The sequence below is a fragment of the Equus caballus genome, chromosome 8, assembly GCF_041296265.1.
Source record: "Equus caballus isolate H_3958 breed thoroughbred chromosome 8, TB-T2T, whole genome shotgun sequence".
NCBI classification, from domain to species: domain Eukaryota; kingdom Metazoa; phylum Chordata; class Mammalia; order Perissodactyla; family Equidae; genus Equus; species Equus caballus.
Genome location: NC_091691.1, coordinates 75,161,921 through 75,177,593, shown reverse-complemented (window position 1 = coordinate 75,177,593; position 15,673 = coordinate 75,161,921).

The following is a 15,673-nucleotide window of genomic DNA, read 5'->3' as shown; positions in this document are numbered from 1 at the left end:
GTCTAATCACTTCTCTACTCGGGTCTTCACTTTCCTCACCTCAATAACAAAGGAGACGGAGCACATCAGCGCTTCTCCAAGTTCTCCATCCAAACACCCCTCAGCAGAGGGGCCAGCCAGTGGGGGGATTGGGGACTCAACTCTAAAGAAACAGCCAGAAGACCTTCCTGGAGTGGAAAACGCCTCTGAAGTCGCATGTTGTGACATTAAAATTCACACGTCTACATTCTATTACATAATTTATATGCATTTGTCTTAACGTAAAAACATTATCTTGAACTACCTGCCAGTTACATTCCATGCCTTTTCCCCAGAATCTTCTAGTAAAGTCAGCGTTCCTTGTCCACCCAGCAGCTTTGAGAGGCCTGAGCTCATGGCTGAGGGCTCGGGGGTAAGCATAGCCCAGCGCAAGAAATACAAGGCCAGCTACCAGTCAAGATTCCACTCCGCGCGCTCATTCTAGGATCATTGGGTCCTCACTCTGGGGCGGGTGTCCCCTGAGGGGAACATGGAGAAGGAATAGGGAACTGGGCCCAGAGAGCCCTGACCCCTGGGTGCCCTGAACTCCTCGTGCGAGTAAATCTCCTCTAGTTCTGGCTGGAGGGGAGACCCGCCCAGCATGGCCTGCCCCCTCAGGCCCCAAAGTGCTAAGGGATTTGGGGCACAGACCGCAAAGGAAGGAGGGAAAGGTGGGAGAAGGAGGCTGCTGAGGACAGGCCAAAGAAACATGTGCATCATTTTTTTTTTTTTAGATGTCAGTTTCTTTTTGTTTTTGAGGAAGATTGGCCTAACATCTGTTGCCAATCTTCCTCTTTTTTTTCCTTCTTTGCCCCAAAGCCCCACTACGGAGTGGCATATCCCAGTTGTAGGTCCTTTTAGTTCTTCTGTGCGGGACGCCGCCTCAGCGTGGCTTGATGAGCGATGCTAGGTCCTCGCCCAGGATCCAGACTGGTGAACCCTGGGTCGTGGAAGCAGAGCACACAAACTTAACCACTATACCACCTGGCCACTCAAAACGCGTGCATCTGAACCTGGAGAAGCCTTGAGGGACACATTGGGACAGGCCTGGAGCGTCTGAAGCTCTGTCAGGTGGAGGAAGGACTTTACCAAAAGTTTGGCCAACTCAAACCAATAAGAGGGAGAATCCAGGGGGCAGCTGGGGGCCTGAATGAAGGAAGATGACTTCCGAACAGCTGGACTTGTCCTAAAGAGGAGTGAGGGCCTTTGTGAGGGAGTGAGCTCGCAGTCATTGGAAGGGTTCAACATCGCCTTTCAAGAATGAAGAGATTCCTGCAAGGAAAGAGGGCTTTCTAGATGGTCCGTCTCTTGGGTCCCTTCCGTCTAATTTGTGAAAAGGACAATATATGTTTTCCCGTGGCCATGGAGGAGGACTGTGCCAGGGAGAGTGGGTGACAAGGAAAAAAGATGAGTTGGGACAAGTGCCCAAAACTCGCCTTGGTGGCCTATGGCTGTATGTCCCCACCCCCACCCCACTCCCAAATCAGTGACCTACAGTCACTTGGGGCCAGGGAAACAGGACTCTGTGTGGAAAAGGCCCTGACTCTTGTTTTGAGACTCCGGATGTGACAGGAGGACAGTAATGAACCAACAGGAAGACTGTCTCTCACCTTAGGCTTTATCTGACCCCAGGGCCTGCCCTTAAGGAGGAAGACAAAGGTCTCTACTTGCAGGGCCGCCTCCCGACAAACCTCTTCACAGACCCCACTCCTCCTCTCCTGGGCCCTTGCCAGCTCGTCCTCTTGAGGGTCCTCTGAGCTCACTGCAGACTGCCGACCGAGCGGGCAACGCGGCATTTCCAGAACCTGGCACAACTGGGTGGTCCCCTTGCGTGCACTTCCCCTTCTGACAGTCAGGTGGCGCCAGGGCTTCTATAGGGAAGTGAGAGGGAGGGGCGGGGAGGCCTCAGGGCTGCAGGTTCCCTGGTCTGAAGAGTCTGTCACTCAGGAGGGTCGGGAGGCCCTACAGGAGGGACGTGCGTCCTGCAGGCGAGGGTCAGAGTCCCCTTCAGGGACCTGGGAAGTTCTGGAATGAAGGATGTTAGCGTCCAATGGCCACACCTCCCAACCCCGCCAGCGTCCCCCTCCCCCTTCTCCGGGTGCCCCCTCCTCCCCCCAATGCCCGTCAAGATGTGGGCACCCTCTCTTCTCTCCGCCCTCCCCTCTGTCCAAACCCAGATAGGAGCCACTGAGGATGAACACGACTCACAGGCTCCCTCTCCCGGCCTTTTCAGCCCCCAGCTCCTTTCGAAGGAGTAAAGAAAGTCTCTGAGGAAAGCGTGGTCAGGCCTCAAGCAGCAAATAGGGGTGGTTGATTTGGACAGACAGCCTTGAAATCATACCAGCGGGCAGTTACCAGCCTGCCCGGCCCTCCCAGCCCCGCCCACCTCTCCCCCACCCTGCTTGGGGCGCAGGAGGGGAGGGGGATGCGGGAAGCAAGCAAATAGCTTCCTTCCCTCCTTTCAGGTTTGAAGCACTGGGGACTGACTCAAACACGCATTTCCAGCAACTGATGGGGCTAGAATTCCTTGGGGAGGCCCTGCTCATTTTTCCCTCCTTGACACATCCTGGGCAAGGCCTAACCCCAAAAATATGGGCCCAGAATTGGACTGACGAATGAGGACAAAACATCTCAAATCTGGACAGTCCTGGAAAACGTGGAAACTGATCACTTTATCTGCAGCCAGACACATGCACACACACAGAGCCGTCAGAAAAATGATACACGGGCTGATGTCATCCCTCCTGATAACAATGGGAGACATGGCAGCGCGTGAACAAGACCCAGCAGAGCCATTTTCCCCACACTCTCTCCGCAGAAATATTTATAACGCACACTCTCATTTTCATCCCTGTGGTTCCTCTATTTAACCATGAACTCTGACCCTGATGACAAAAGCAAAAGAATAAACAAATAGGTTTCTGGAATAAGGAAGGAAGACAGAGTGAATCAGACCCTTTTTCCCATGTTCCTCTAAAAATTAATCAATTAAGCACAAACCCTCTGAGTAACTTAAGTGCTTTCTGCCTTCTCAGAGGACTCGTACATCCATTGGTCAGCTGGTTTTTAGCCCTGTGAAGCACATATCATTAGCCCTATTCGTATCAGTCATGGTTCTTAGGCAAACACCAGAATCCACTCCAGGTAGCTTAAGTAGAAAAGGCATTTATTAAAGGAAATTAACCTCTTGCAGAATCTCCACAAGAGCCAAAGAGTCAGGCTTGCAGGGACACCAAGATCAGTTGTGTAGGTTGCATACTGCACAACACCACTTTTCAAGGGGCACCATTCACACCCTAGACAGATTTATGTATCTGTTGTAATATATGCTAGATTTGTATATCATAGCAATTTCCCAGCAGATGGCAGTAAAGTTTCTGGAAGGGGTGACTGTCTAAATTGCACAAACTCCATGGCCTGGAAGCCAGGAACAACCCCAGATCACACTGTGGCAGATTGCTCCAGCAAAGATTTCATTACTGCTGCTGCCACCGGGCACAGACCCCACAGCTCGCCCCCTGACACTGGGCCCGGGACCCTGGGACTCTGCCTTGTGGCCCAGTCCCTCCCACCAGTCTCCCCAGAAAACAGATTCCGCACGTCTGGGCGTCCTGGTGTTGCTCTACTGCCGGTGTGTCTGACTGCAGGAGCCCAAGCCCCAGGCGTCAGGCTAACGGCGGGCCGACCGGGAAGGTAAGCTTCTGGTTTGTGCCTTGAGAAGAAAGGATTCTTGATATGAATTCTCCAAAGAGAAGAGCTCCAGTAATGTTGGGTGGCCTCAGAACATGCCACATAGCCATGCAGCGTTTTGCAGATGAGGGGCTGAGGCTCAAAGTGAGGCAAAACAGAGAGGACAAGGCCGCAGGGGAGCTCCGGGTGAGTCAGGGCTAGCACCGGGATCTGCTGGCCACTGCACGCCCCTGTCCCCTTGGAAGCCGAGGCCCTGAATGAGGCAGGACCACCGGGAGCAGAAGTCTATTGAGACGAAGCTCATGCTGGCAGTTTTCCTCCTGACCCCTCAGCCCTCTGCAGCTCCAGTAAACATTCATCACAGCTTCGCCCTCCCCAAGCCCATGAAGCCTTCAAAACGGCCTTTGTCAGCGTGGATCGTCTCAGTCCCCTCTCTCCCTCACAGCATGTATTGAGGCCTTCTGTCACGGCGGGGGGCCCGAACTTGAACCCAAGCTTCTCTTCCATTGCTGGGAAGTCAGCACCATGCCGAGCCTCCTTCCTCAAAATGGATTTTCCTCATTCACTCGGCACAGCCGAGCCTGAGTGTTTTAATGAAAATGCTTTTACGTTTTGCCATTTCAACATCCCTCCTGTAGGAGCCACACTCGGAAACGCAAAAGTACATTTTCATTTCCTGGTGGCTGAGATGTCCCACGGAGGTGGGCCTCTGTGGGAGAGGGGGGTACAGTAGCTGGGGGAGGAGGGGCTGGAGGAGCAGGAAAGAGCATAGCAAAATGTGCCAGTGTGGACACCAGGGATACTGTTTACCTTACTTCTTGCTCCAGACAGAGCTCCTGGTGGCTGGAGAGGATTCAGCAGGCTCCCTCCCACTCTGCATGCATGATGCATGCCCAGCCCTCTGCCCTCTGCCTCTGGGGGGGGGGGGGGGAATGGGGGCAGGGCCAGACCACGACTGACCCAGGGCTCCTATCAGCATTGGGGTCCCCGTGATATGGAGCATCCTTGCTTCTTTGTTCATAGACAGGAGGCGACAACATCTACTTGGAGGGCTCTGATGGGGCTCGAGGGGGCACGCAGAACACCAGCTAGCCGCCACTTCGTAGGCGCTCAGTGTTGGTTTCCTTTCTTTTTCTTCTGGGATCCACCAACAACATTTAAAAGAATCGTGCTTATTTATGTTTTCTTACTTTTTTCCTTTTGCATTTCTTTTATGCTTCAAATGGAAAAGGAAGGAAGGAGGGAGGAAAGGGGAGAGGGAAGGAGGGAAGATGGGAGGGGAACAGGGAGGGGTGCAGGGCAGGAGGCGGGAGGGGAGGGGGAGATGAGATCCGCACACATTACTTATCTCAGTGGTTCTCTGAGTTGTTGTTTTGGATAATCTGATGATGATGGTTAATCAATTGCCGGTTCCTGTGGGAAAGCTGGGAGAAGGGCGTGACAAGGACATTCTCTTCTTAAATCAGAAAGGAGAACTGGTAATTTCTCAGGGTTCGTCTGGCATGTAAAGCTGCCTGAAGACACCCAGGGGCACCCATTCAGTGGCAGAATTTTGATTACATGTGGCTGGGGCCTCCTCTCCAGATGCTGCCCGAATACAGCCCAACCTCCCTTGGCTCTCCAGGGCACAATGGGGACCACTCTGGGCTGACAGTGGCTGGCACACCCATGTGGGGTAAGGAGGTGAGCAGAGGCTGCTGCGTCTGTGGGGAGGGAAGGAGCCATGAGGTCAGAACGGGATGCTGAAGACTTAGCTTGGTAAGATGAGAAGGCTCCTCAGTACTGCCTTTGGGGATGGCCGCCAGCTCCCTGCCCTGGCCCCATGTTTTAAAAGCTCCCCATGAGGCAAGGAATCTAAGGAGCCAAGGGGATGTGCTCTCCAGGAGCCTGTGCCCCTTCTGGATAGTACATGTGCAGGTACCTGGGCCCCCCTCAACCCCCTGCTCACACAGCTTCACGCCTGCTCCCAGCACCCGCGTGGATCTCTTCCCATCTTCCTCTCTGAGGGTAGGCACTGAGGGAGTCCCTCCCCCTAGGCTGAGCGACAGCCAGGGGTGGCAGTTTGTTGGGGCAGGGGGTTGCTGACAGAGCTTAGACGTGTGGACTGGGCGTTCCCATGCAAGACCTCTCACCATCCGGGACGGAGCCAGAGGTGGGAAGAGAAGGGGTGGCCGCCGGCTGGTAGACTGGCCCTGCCTCACCAGAACCTCAGGGAATCTGAGGATCTAACTGGGGTGTGGCTTTCCAGGTCTTTACAAAGGTATGCTTGTCAAGATAGGAGGATAGAACATAGTTTATTTGACAACCTGTTGGCTTGACTGATACAGTCATGTGTCACTTAACGACAGGGATATGTTCTGCGAAATGCATTGTTAGGCAATTTCGTCATTGTGTGAACATCACAGTGTGTATGTCATAGAGTGTACTTGCACAAACCTAGATGTTATAGCCCACTAAACACCTAGCTATGTGGTACTAATCTTATGGGACCCCCGTTGTATATGCAGCCCGTTGTTGACTGAAACGTCATTATGTGGTGCATGACTATATGTTTAAATACTTAGACATATGACATGTGGCCCTCTATATTCTCACCAAGACCCTGCAAGAGTTAGGGAAAAACTGAGGTTGCGGTCCAAGACCTGCTGGTCCCACGAGTTCGAGAAAAGAAGGGCACTGGTGTGGAGGTCTGGCGGGGGGTGGGGAGGGGCCGACATCGCATTTGCAATTTGACTTCCCTTGAAGTTGCCTGCACTTTCTTGAAGGAGCCGGTCACAACACGGTGCCAGCAAGAAGGGGCTTCATTTCCCGCCACCACTTCCCTTCACCCCAGCCCTGCTGGATCGCCCCTCTCCAACTCTACATTTCCAGGGGATCCTATCCGCTTTCTGGTCACGTTCTGGTGCAGGAAAAGTCTCACTTCCAGTTGTCCAAACAGTGCAGCCCAGTCCAACACCAGACCTCCCGTTTCTCACCCATCACCACATTCCCCTCCAGCACTCCTTCAGCAACTTGGGCCTGACGCAGGCTCAGGCTCCTGCAGAGGGAAAGGACCAGGACTCTCTGAGCCCATTCAGTCTGCTCTAACAAAGTACCACAGACTGAGTGGCTTATAAACCACAGGAATTTGCTTCTCACAGTTCTGGAGGCTGGAAGTCAAGATCAGGGTGCCAGGACGGTGGGGTCCTGATGAGAGCTCTCTGCTGGGTTGCAGATGCTGTCTTCTTGCTGTGTCCTCACAGGGCAGAGAGCAGAAGAGGGAAGCCAGCTCTCCTGTGGCTCTTGTCAGGGCACTAATGCCATTCCTGAGGGCCCCACCCTCATGACCTGAGCACCTCCCCAAGGCCCACCTCCTCCTCCCATCATGTAGCAGGAGGGTTCCAACATGGGAATTTTGTGGGGACACCAGCATTCATTCCATAGCAGTCACATTCTGCTCTTTGCACCACATCCTCACACGCCCACTAGCTACTGTTTCTGCTCATCTGGGAGCCGACAAAGAAGAAGGATGGAAGAGAAAGGCAGGGTGGCACTGCAGGTGGACAGTCCCCTCTGAGTGGCAGGTGTCCAAATGCTGACTTGTCCTCCCCCCACTGGGCCCTCCAACCCTGCGCTGTTCCCTGTTGGAGAAGAGGGCCCTCTGGCTGATTTCTAACACCACCTGTGGTATCCCCACAAACCAGCCTGAGTCCTGAAGGAAATCACAGAAGGGAAGATGGCTTAAGCCCCTCCTTCATGCCACTTGGAGCCACACTAAATATTCCCCTGCCTGAAGGGGGGGGGGGGGTCTCTTCAATTGTGTGTATAATCCTGAGCCCCAGTATTGGTCACTCCATAAATGGGGGCAAATGCCACAAAGGGTGATTGTGCTTTACACACAGGTTTCTGCGGGCTCCACTGGGTGACCAGCTGGACATTGAGACGTCCTGACCTTTGAAATTCCTTTCCCTGGGGCAAGACCATGGGTCCTGGTGAAATTTAATCAAAGCCTCCAACTTTATTTTATTTGGACATCAAAGAGAAGTGCCTCTCTAATCTTTACAGTGAGATAGTCACAACAGAGAGCCAACAAAAGCACTACACGCAGGGCCTCGTGTAGGCTATTCATTCTCCTTCAAATGCATCCGTCAAGGTTCTTGTACACAGGCGTGGGGAGACCAACAATGAAGCAGAGGGGGATTTGTTTAAACGACATTGTAGCTCAGAGGACTGACAGGAAGTTGGAGAGCCAGCCTCAGAACACAGGCAGGAACCGAAAGAGGCAGGACATCAGCAAAACTAGCCATGGGCATGCCCCAGGCATGGTCTCGCCAGGTGCCCCTGGCACCACCACCACCAGTCCCGAGAAGCTGCCACTCCATGAAGATTGCTCGCCTGGGCAACACTCTCTCCAGATGCAAAGTCCCAGGCAGGAGCATCCAAATGGCCAAGGCTACAGCACAGGTCCCCCAATTTTAGCAGCCAAGAGACAGGACAAGGATGTTTCTGGCCTTATAAGGTTCTGCTCCCTGTAATACTCTCTTATTGGAAGTGTCTCCAAGTGGGAGAGAGACTGAATACATGATCACCACAAAGTGACAGAAGTTGACTACAGTCAGGGTGCTTGACCTGAGAACAATGGTATTCCATTAATCTCCTCTGTTCATGTGGACGAGAAACATCGTTATGGATTCTGATGCCCATAGCAAGGCCCAACCATTGGTTTAGAGTTTTGTATTTCAAAGCTATTTATTTATCATTCAGAGTTTTGAAAGTTCCCTTAATCATTTATTATTTTCAATCCTTTTTTCCCACTGCTAAAGCTAGCCTCATAGGGTTACCAGAAATTAAGAGGCTGGTTTCTAAGCTTTCCTCTGCTACTGATTAACTTTGAGAAAGTCCCCTCAACTCTCTAAACCTGTACTTTATCATCTGGAAAATGAGGGGGTGGCCGAGATGATCCTGAAGATTTTTCTCCATTCTCACGCTGCAAGATTCTATGCTTCTGTGCCAAGGAGCATTTGAAAAGGGCCTAATGTCCCAGCCAAAGGCCATCCTCCTCTCTATCCAGGGTTGAGGTGGCCCAACATGTGCATGTGTAAAACCCAAGTTGTTGTGGCTTTTTTTTTTTTTTTTTTTTTTGAGGAAGATTGGCCCTGAGCTAACATCTGTTGCCAATCTTCCTCTGTTTTCTGTGGGATGCTGCCACAGTGTGGCTTGATGAGCTGTGCTAGGTCCCCACCTGGATCCAAACCTGTGAACCCCAGGCCACTGAAGCAGAGCACATGAACTGTGCCACCTGGCCAGCCCCAAAATCCAAGTTTGTTTGATGCAAGTGTTGTTGAGAACCACTCCACTCCAGGACCAAAATAACCCACTGGAAATGCCATTCAAGTCAAATTATCAAACAACACACAAAATTGCTTCCACTTTCGTCTTTCCTGTGTGAGGGAGCTTGCTAAATATTCTTTTTTCATACATACATACATGCATTCATGTATGCAAGCACACACACCATGTTACCATCACAGTGGCTAAGAGTCGCATATGTGGTTATCTCTGAAAAAGCTTTCTTTTTCATGGGCTTTGCCCCAGTTGCAGACACAGAATAAGTTCTTGGGCTTTCTCTCCGTTCACAGTTTGTTTTTCACTTTATTCTCTATGTTTGATAGGTTACCTGTCTTTAGACATTCCAGTTGACGTCTCTATACAGAACAGGATCTGACCAGGAATGTCCAGACACCAGACAATTGGTTTCTCTGGATGACCATCCTCTCTCTCCAGCCCCCAACTTCCTACTGTGGAGAGGTGGGAAAGAGGAGAAATGGCCGGGGATTGGAGTCTGATGGAAAGTGCCTTTGAAGAGAACACTTGAGGGAGCCTAAGTAGATATATGTATCTGGTTCCAAGTTTTGTCTGAAGATAAATTAAATTTCCATGACCCGAGTCAATGTTGTACTTGATTTATGAAGGGAGGCCAACTTCCAGGAAGCCCAGAGGATGCTGTGGAGACAGCGCTGCAGAGAAGGGCAGCAAGGGATGCTGGGAGGGGCGAGCCCCAGCATTGCCCCAGTGTCTTCTCGTGGACCACTCTCCCCAGTTCCATAAACAGAATTCTTAGCGAGAAAACCACACATTTATTCTATATAAAACACACAAACCCTTACCACATTCATTAATGAGAAAGTATGCCTTAGAAACACAGTCCAAGACCCCCAGTGGATGCCTGAAGCTGCAGGTAGTACCCAACCCTATAGATACTATGTTTTTTCCTATACATACGTGCCTACAATAAAGTTTAATTTATGAATCAGGCACAATAAGGTATTATAACTAATAACTAAGAGATCAACAATAACTAATAAAATAGAACAATTATAACAATACATTGTAGTAAAAGTTGCCACAGATCTTAGCATCCTCAGCATATGCTTTTATTTCTTTCCTTATTAAGTTGAGAATTTTTACCTTTTCACTTAAAGGAAGCACTTTGCAGCTTCTCTTGGCATATCTGAATTGCCAGCATCACTACTCTTGCTCTTTGGGGTCATTATTAAGTAAAATAAGGGTTCCCTGAGCCCTTATTTCTGGAATTTTCCGTTTAATATTTTCTGACCTGGTTGACTGCAGATAACTGAAACCACACAACCACGGTTCAGGGGGACTAAGGTATTTTGAAGTCAATCCCAGGCCGTGGTCTTCTGAGGCTCTCCGTGATGCTCTCATGCCGGCCCTCCTAGCAGCTGGGAGGTGGGAGATGCTGCCCCTCCAGATGCAGGCCTCTGCCCTTCCAGACCACCTGGGAGTTAGGTCCAGAAGGGAAGGATCAAGTAAGAAGTGTGCTTGTGGTGGCAGGGGCAAGGGACAGAGATAAGGAATGGTAAGATAATCCAGCCACTTTCAAAGGAAGGCAAACAAAAACAACCAGTCAGTTTGCTGAGTGGCTATGTGACCTTCAACAGCTACCACAAGCAAGATTGGTAACTTGCTTCCGAGCAAGAATTTAGCAGGGACCTCTCCTTATGTAGAATTGCATGGAAATTTGCCTTTGCATGTCCACAACCTTTGACCTATTTGGGGTCACTCATATATAGTGGGTCTACAGATTCCACTTCTACCAATGGCCAACTAGTGTATCTTGGACCAACCCTTCCACTGCGATCATTTAGAAAATCTGGAAAAAAAAATATATATATATATATATTAAGATCTTCTTTTTTCCTTTTTCTCCCAAAGGCCCCCCCCCAGGAACATAGTTGTATATTTTAGTTGTGGGTCCATTCTAGTTGTGGAATGTGGAATGCCTCCTCAGCATGGCTTGATGAGCAGCGCCATGTCTATGCCCAGGATCCGAGCCAGGGAAACCCTGGGTCACTGAAGCAGAGCAAGTGAACTTAACGACTCGGCCATGGGGACGGCCCCTGGAAAAATACTTTTTAAAAATGAAACTGCTTGAAGGCATCAGAAAGCAATTGAGGGAAAAAAAAACAAAAAGAAAGAAAGCAATTGAGGTAGCAAGAATTTGGGGGAATTTAGAGACCACTTAAGAGGAAGGGTCTAGGTAAAAACCCCAGTATTTTGGTTGAAATCCCTAAGGGCTACACCCTAGCAGTTTGAGTGAGAGAACATAGATCAGCATTCCGAATGACTGAGGTCGTCTTAAATCCCTGAACAGATCAGAGTGGTTTGCACTCAGCCTAATGTCTGCAAGAAGTAAAAGCAAATCTTTTCTGAAGCCAGAGAACAGTGTTCAGAATCTCACATTAATTTCCACTATTCTTCATACATGATGTTGAGGAAAAACAACAAGACTTGAAGAAGACAAAATCTGACCGAAAACCAGAGAAAAAAACAGACTACAGAAATAAACTTACAGAATATCCAGATTTAGGAAGGATTAGAAACAGACTTTAAAATAAGCATTATCGATATGTCCATGGAATTAGATAAAATAGAGTATTTTGGCAGAAACTGGAAAGTATAAAAAAAAGTTAAATCTGAAACTAAAACTACAATATATTAAATTAAAATGTGATGGAAAGGTTTGATGGCAGATTGCATGCAGTTGAAAAGAAGATTAATGCACTGGAAAATAGATAGAAGGAAATGTCCAACTGAAGGACAGAATCAAAAGGATAAAATACATAGAAAAGAGCAGAAGAGACAAATGGGATATATGAAAAGATCCAGCATATCCCAACAGGAGAGGAGAAAGAGAATTAGTCAAAAGTAAGTTTTAAGAGCTAATTATTGAGAATTGCCCAAAATTGATTAAAGAAATCAAGCTGGAGATTCAAGAAGCTCTGGGTACCCCAAGAAAGGTAAACACACACACCTAGGCAGATCAGGGTCAAACTGCTGAAAACTAACACAAAGATAAATCTTAAGAACATCCTGAGAAAAAGATGTATCTTAACAGAAGCAACAAGTTGACTTCTCAACAGAAACAAAGTAGCCAGAAGTCAGCAGCCTAGTATCTTCATAAAGCTGCAAGAACATAACAACCCAACTTAGAATTCCACGCTCCATCAAATATCCTCCAAATGTGAAGCTGAGATAAATTCATTTTCAGACACCAAAATCAGAGAAAATTTGTCCCCAGTAGACCTACACCAAGGAAATATGAAAGGGAGTTACTCAGGGAGAAGAAAATGATCCCAGATGGAATCACAGAAATGCGGGGAAAACTAAGGAGACTAGAAAGGTTAAATATGTAAGTAAATGAATGAATAAATGAGTCAATGAATATTGACACAATATATGCAAAAACAAGAGGAAAATAAATGGAATTAAGGTGTTCTAAGATCACTGCATTTCCTGAGGATAGTAAAAATACCAATTTATATTAGACTTGTGGGTGCATATTTTTATCTTTAAGGAAACCAATAAAAAGTATTAAATGTCATATAACTAACAAGGTGCTAGAGGAGAAAATGGAATAACAAAATAATTAATTCAAAAACAGCAACAGACTTATGGTAGAAATGGAAAGCTTTGAAGCAAAATAAGGTCAGTTACAGAAAAATTTTAATGATAAGATTTTTGCACATTTGAGTCTTGGCATGTAAACGTTGACTGTCCTCTTCCACATCAGGAAATGGAATTGCATTATAATGTGGTAAGCACAGGATGGATAAATTTAGGAGGATTTGCTCTAGTAGATATCAAGATTTACAAAGCTGCAGTCATTAAGTCAGCGTATTATTGGTGCAAAGATAGACAAATAGACCAATGGAACAGAATAGAGATTCCAGAAACAGACATACATGCCCACTTGATTAATAACAAAGATGCAGTGTGGAGAAGTGAGCAGGAAATAATCTTTCCAATATTCAGAGTTGGGTGAATGGGAGATTCATATAAAAAAAACAAAATGAAATTTGATCCTACCTTAAAAATTCAATTCCAGGTGAATTGTGGATCTAAATGGGAAAAGCAAAACAGTAAAGCTTCTACAAGACAAACTTAGGAAAATACCTTCATGACCTCAAAGTAGAGAAAGGTTTTCTAAACATTCCACTAAACGCATTAACCATATAGGAAAAGGTAGATTAATCAGACTATATGAAAACGAGGAACTCCTGTTCATCTAAAGACATCAGTAAGAGAGTAAAGAGAAGCCACCAAGAAGAAGAAATTTTCTACACATGTAAGAGACAAAGGGCTCGTGTCCGGAATATAAAAAGGACAGACAACTCCTTAGAAAAATAAACAAGACACGTGAACAGGCAACTCACAAGAGACGACATCAAAATGGCCCATAAACACAGGGAAAAGCGCTCAACCTCTTCAGCCATCAGAGTAACACAGATTAAAAAAACACAATGACAAACCACTAAACAAACACCAGAACGGCTACAATTTTTTAAACTGACAATACCAAGTGTTGATGCGGGGGAGGAGCAACTGCAACTTTCATACGCTGCTGGTGGGGGTGTAAATTGGCACAATCGCTTTAGAAAATCGGCAATATCAACTGAGGTCAAACATGCAAAGCTTGTGACCCAGCATTTCAAATCCTTGCTGCATGCCCCACAGAACGCACCCACGTGTTCACCAAAATGCACGCACATTCAGCAACAGCATTATTCACAGCTGTCAGAAACCGGAACCAACCCAATGGCGGAATGGATGCATAAACTGTGATAAATACAAACAAAAAGAAGGAGAAGGAGGAGGAAGAAAAGGAGGAGGAGGTGGGAGAGGAGTTAGAGGAAGAGGAAAAGGAGAAAGAGGAGGAGGAGGTGGAGAAGGAAGGAGGAGAAGGCAGCAAGCTCTGGTCTAGAAAATACTTTATCCAGTATTTTTGGTGGCACACAAGAAGACAACTAAGACTCAAAAATATTATAGACAAACAAACAAGAGCACTTCGCTGGACTCCAAAGTCAGTGGTTGGGAAGCAGGAGCTGTCAGGGTCCACAGGAGGGAAGACTTCCTGTCGACGGGCCGTCAGGGATGAGCTCAGACAGGAAGGCCCAGACACTGAAGGGACTTCAGACGGCCAGCACCGAGTCCTGTGGGCTCCAGCTCCAACATGGTGGGGACTTCCCTCCTCTCCATGCCCACTGCTGTGGCCTCCTTTGAGGCCCTCTGTTTGCTCAGCTGGGCCATAGAAGTAACCCCCTCTGGCCTCCCTGCCTCCTGCCATGGTGTGGCTCTAAATCGTGGCTTCAAAGGGAAGGGGAGTGACCTCTGCTGACTGCACACTGGTGCTGCCTTTTCCCTGCTTCCTCCCTGCCCAGAGGAAACAGTCCAGCCTCGGTGTCCAGGTACATTGGGCCTGGGCCTCCGCTGTGGTCTGGCAGCTCCCACCCCGGGCTCTCTCAGGCTCTTGGCCTCCCCTTCTTCCCACCAGGCTGCGAGGCCCTTCCTCCCTGGCTGCTTCCAGCAACATCGCTTCACGCTGAGGACTCATTCAGCACCTCCTCCTACATAAGCCGCTCCTGACCTCCGGGGAGCAGGGCCCACTTCTCCCTCAGATCCTCTTGGGGTACCCTGTCCACACCTACGTTACCTGGTCACATGCCCTTCCCCCTGACCTGAGCTCCTTGAGAACCATTCCAGTTCTTCTCCAATTGACACAGGGCCCAGCCCCAAAGAAGGAATATATATTGAACTAATAGAGAATGCCATCTCGTTCCCCCAGAGCACTTTTCCATCTGCAAGTTGCTTTACTGTGTGATTTCATTCGATGCTCACAATAAACCCACAAATTTGTCTCCATCATCAAGGGAGGAAGCAGAGGCATAGAGAAATTGAGGACATGGTCCAGGCCAGCTGGGGAGTGGGTTAAGAGAACTCCTGCCTGCTCAGGGCTTGTCCAGGATGCTGCCCTGAGGACAGTGGCTTCTCTCTTCCAGGAAGCCCCTTTCCAAGCCACTAAGTAGGCCAGAAGGCAGCTTCTCACACAGTCCAGTCAGTCCTTCACAAAAGATTTTCAGAAATCCTTCTGGCACGTTTGCCTTGGCCTCTCTGCCATGACCAACATCTTCTCTCCGAACCAGTTCTCCTTCTGACCACTGCTCCTCTCACTGCCCTCAGAGACCACACAGCTGGTGGACTCAGGCCCAGGTCAATGGTGCCGACACCAAGCCAGCAGGCAGACTACCCTCTGCCCTGCTCAGCCCCGTTTCCCTCAAGCCCTACCAGATTCCTTCACCACCTGGCCCAGGATGTTAACTAAGGTGAAAGGGACATTTCAGCTGGGGAAGCAGGCCACGCAGCCACAGTGCTATTTCACCGCTGGCAGGTCTGGGGATTTGTCAGTTTCCCCCCTCTTCTCCCTAACTCTCCCCAGAGCTTCCCTCCCCCCGCGCCTGACCTTCTCTAACATTCTTGGAAGGACAGTGTTTGTGGCCACTGCCGCAGGCTCACTTCTCTGTCCCCATCTCACCTCCCCTCATATTCTCCCCCGCTCCCCACACTCCACCCAACACACAACCATTCCAGAGGCTTTAATGGTAAAATTTATTGTCAGACCGTTGGC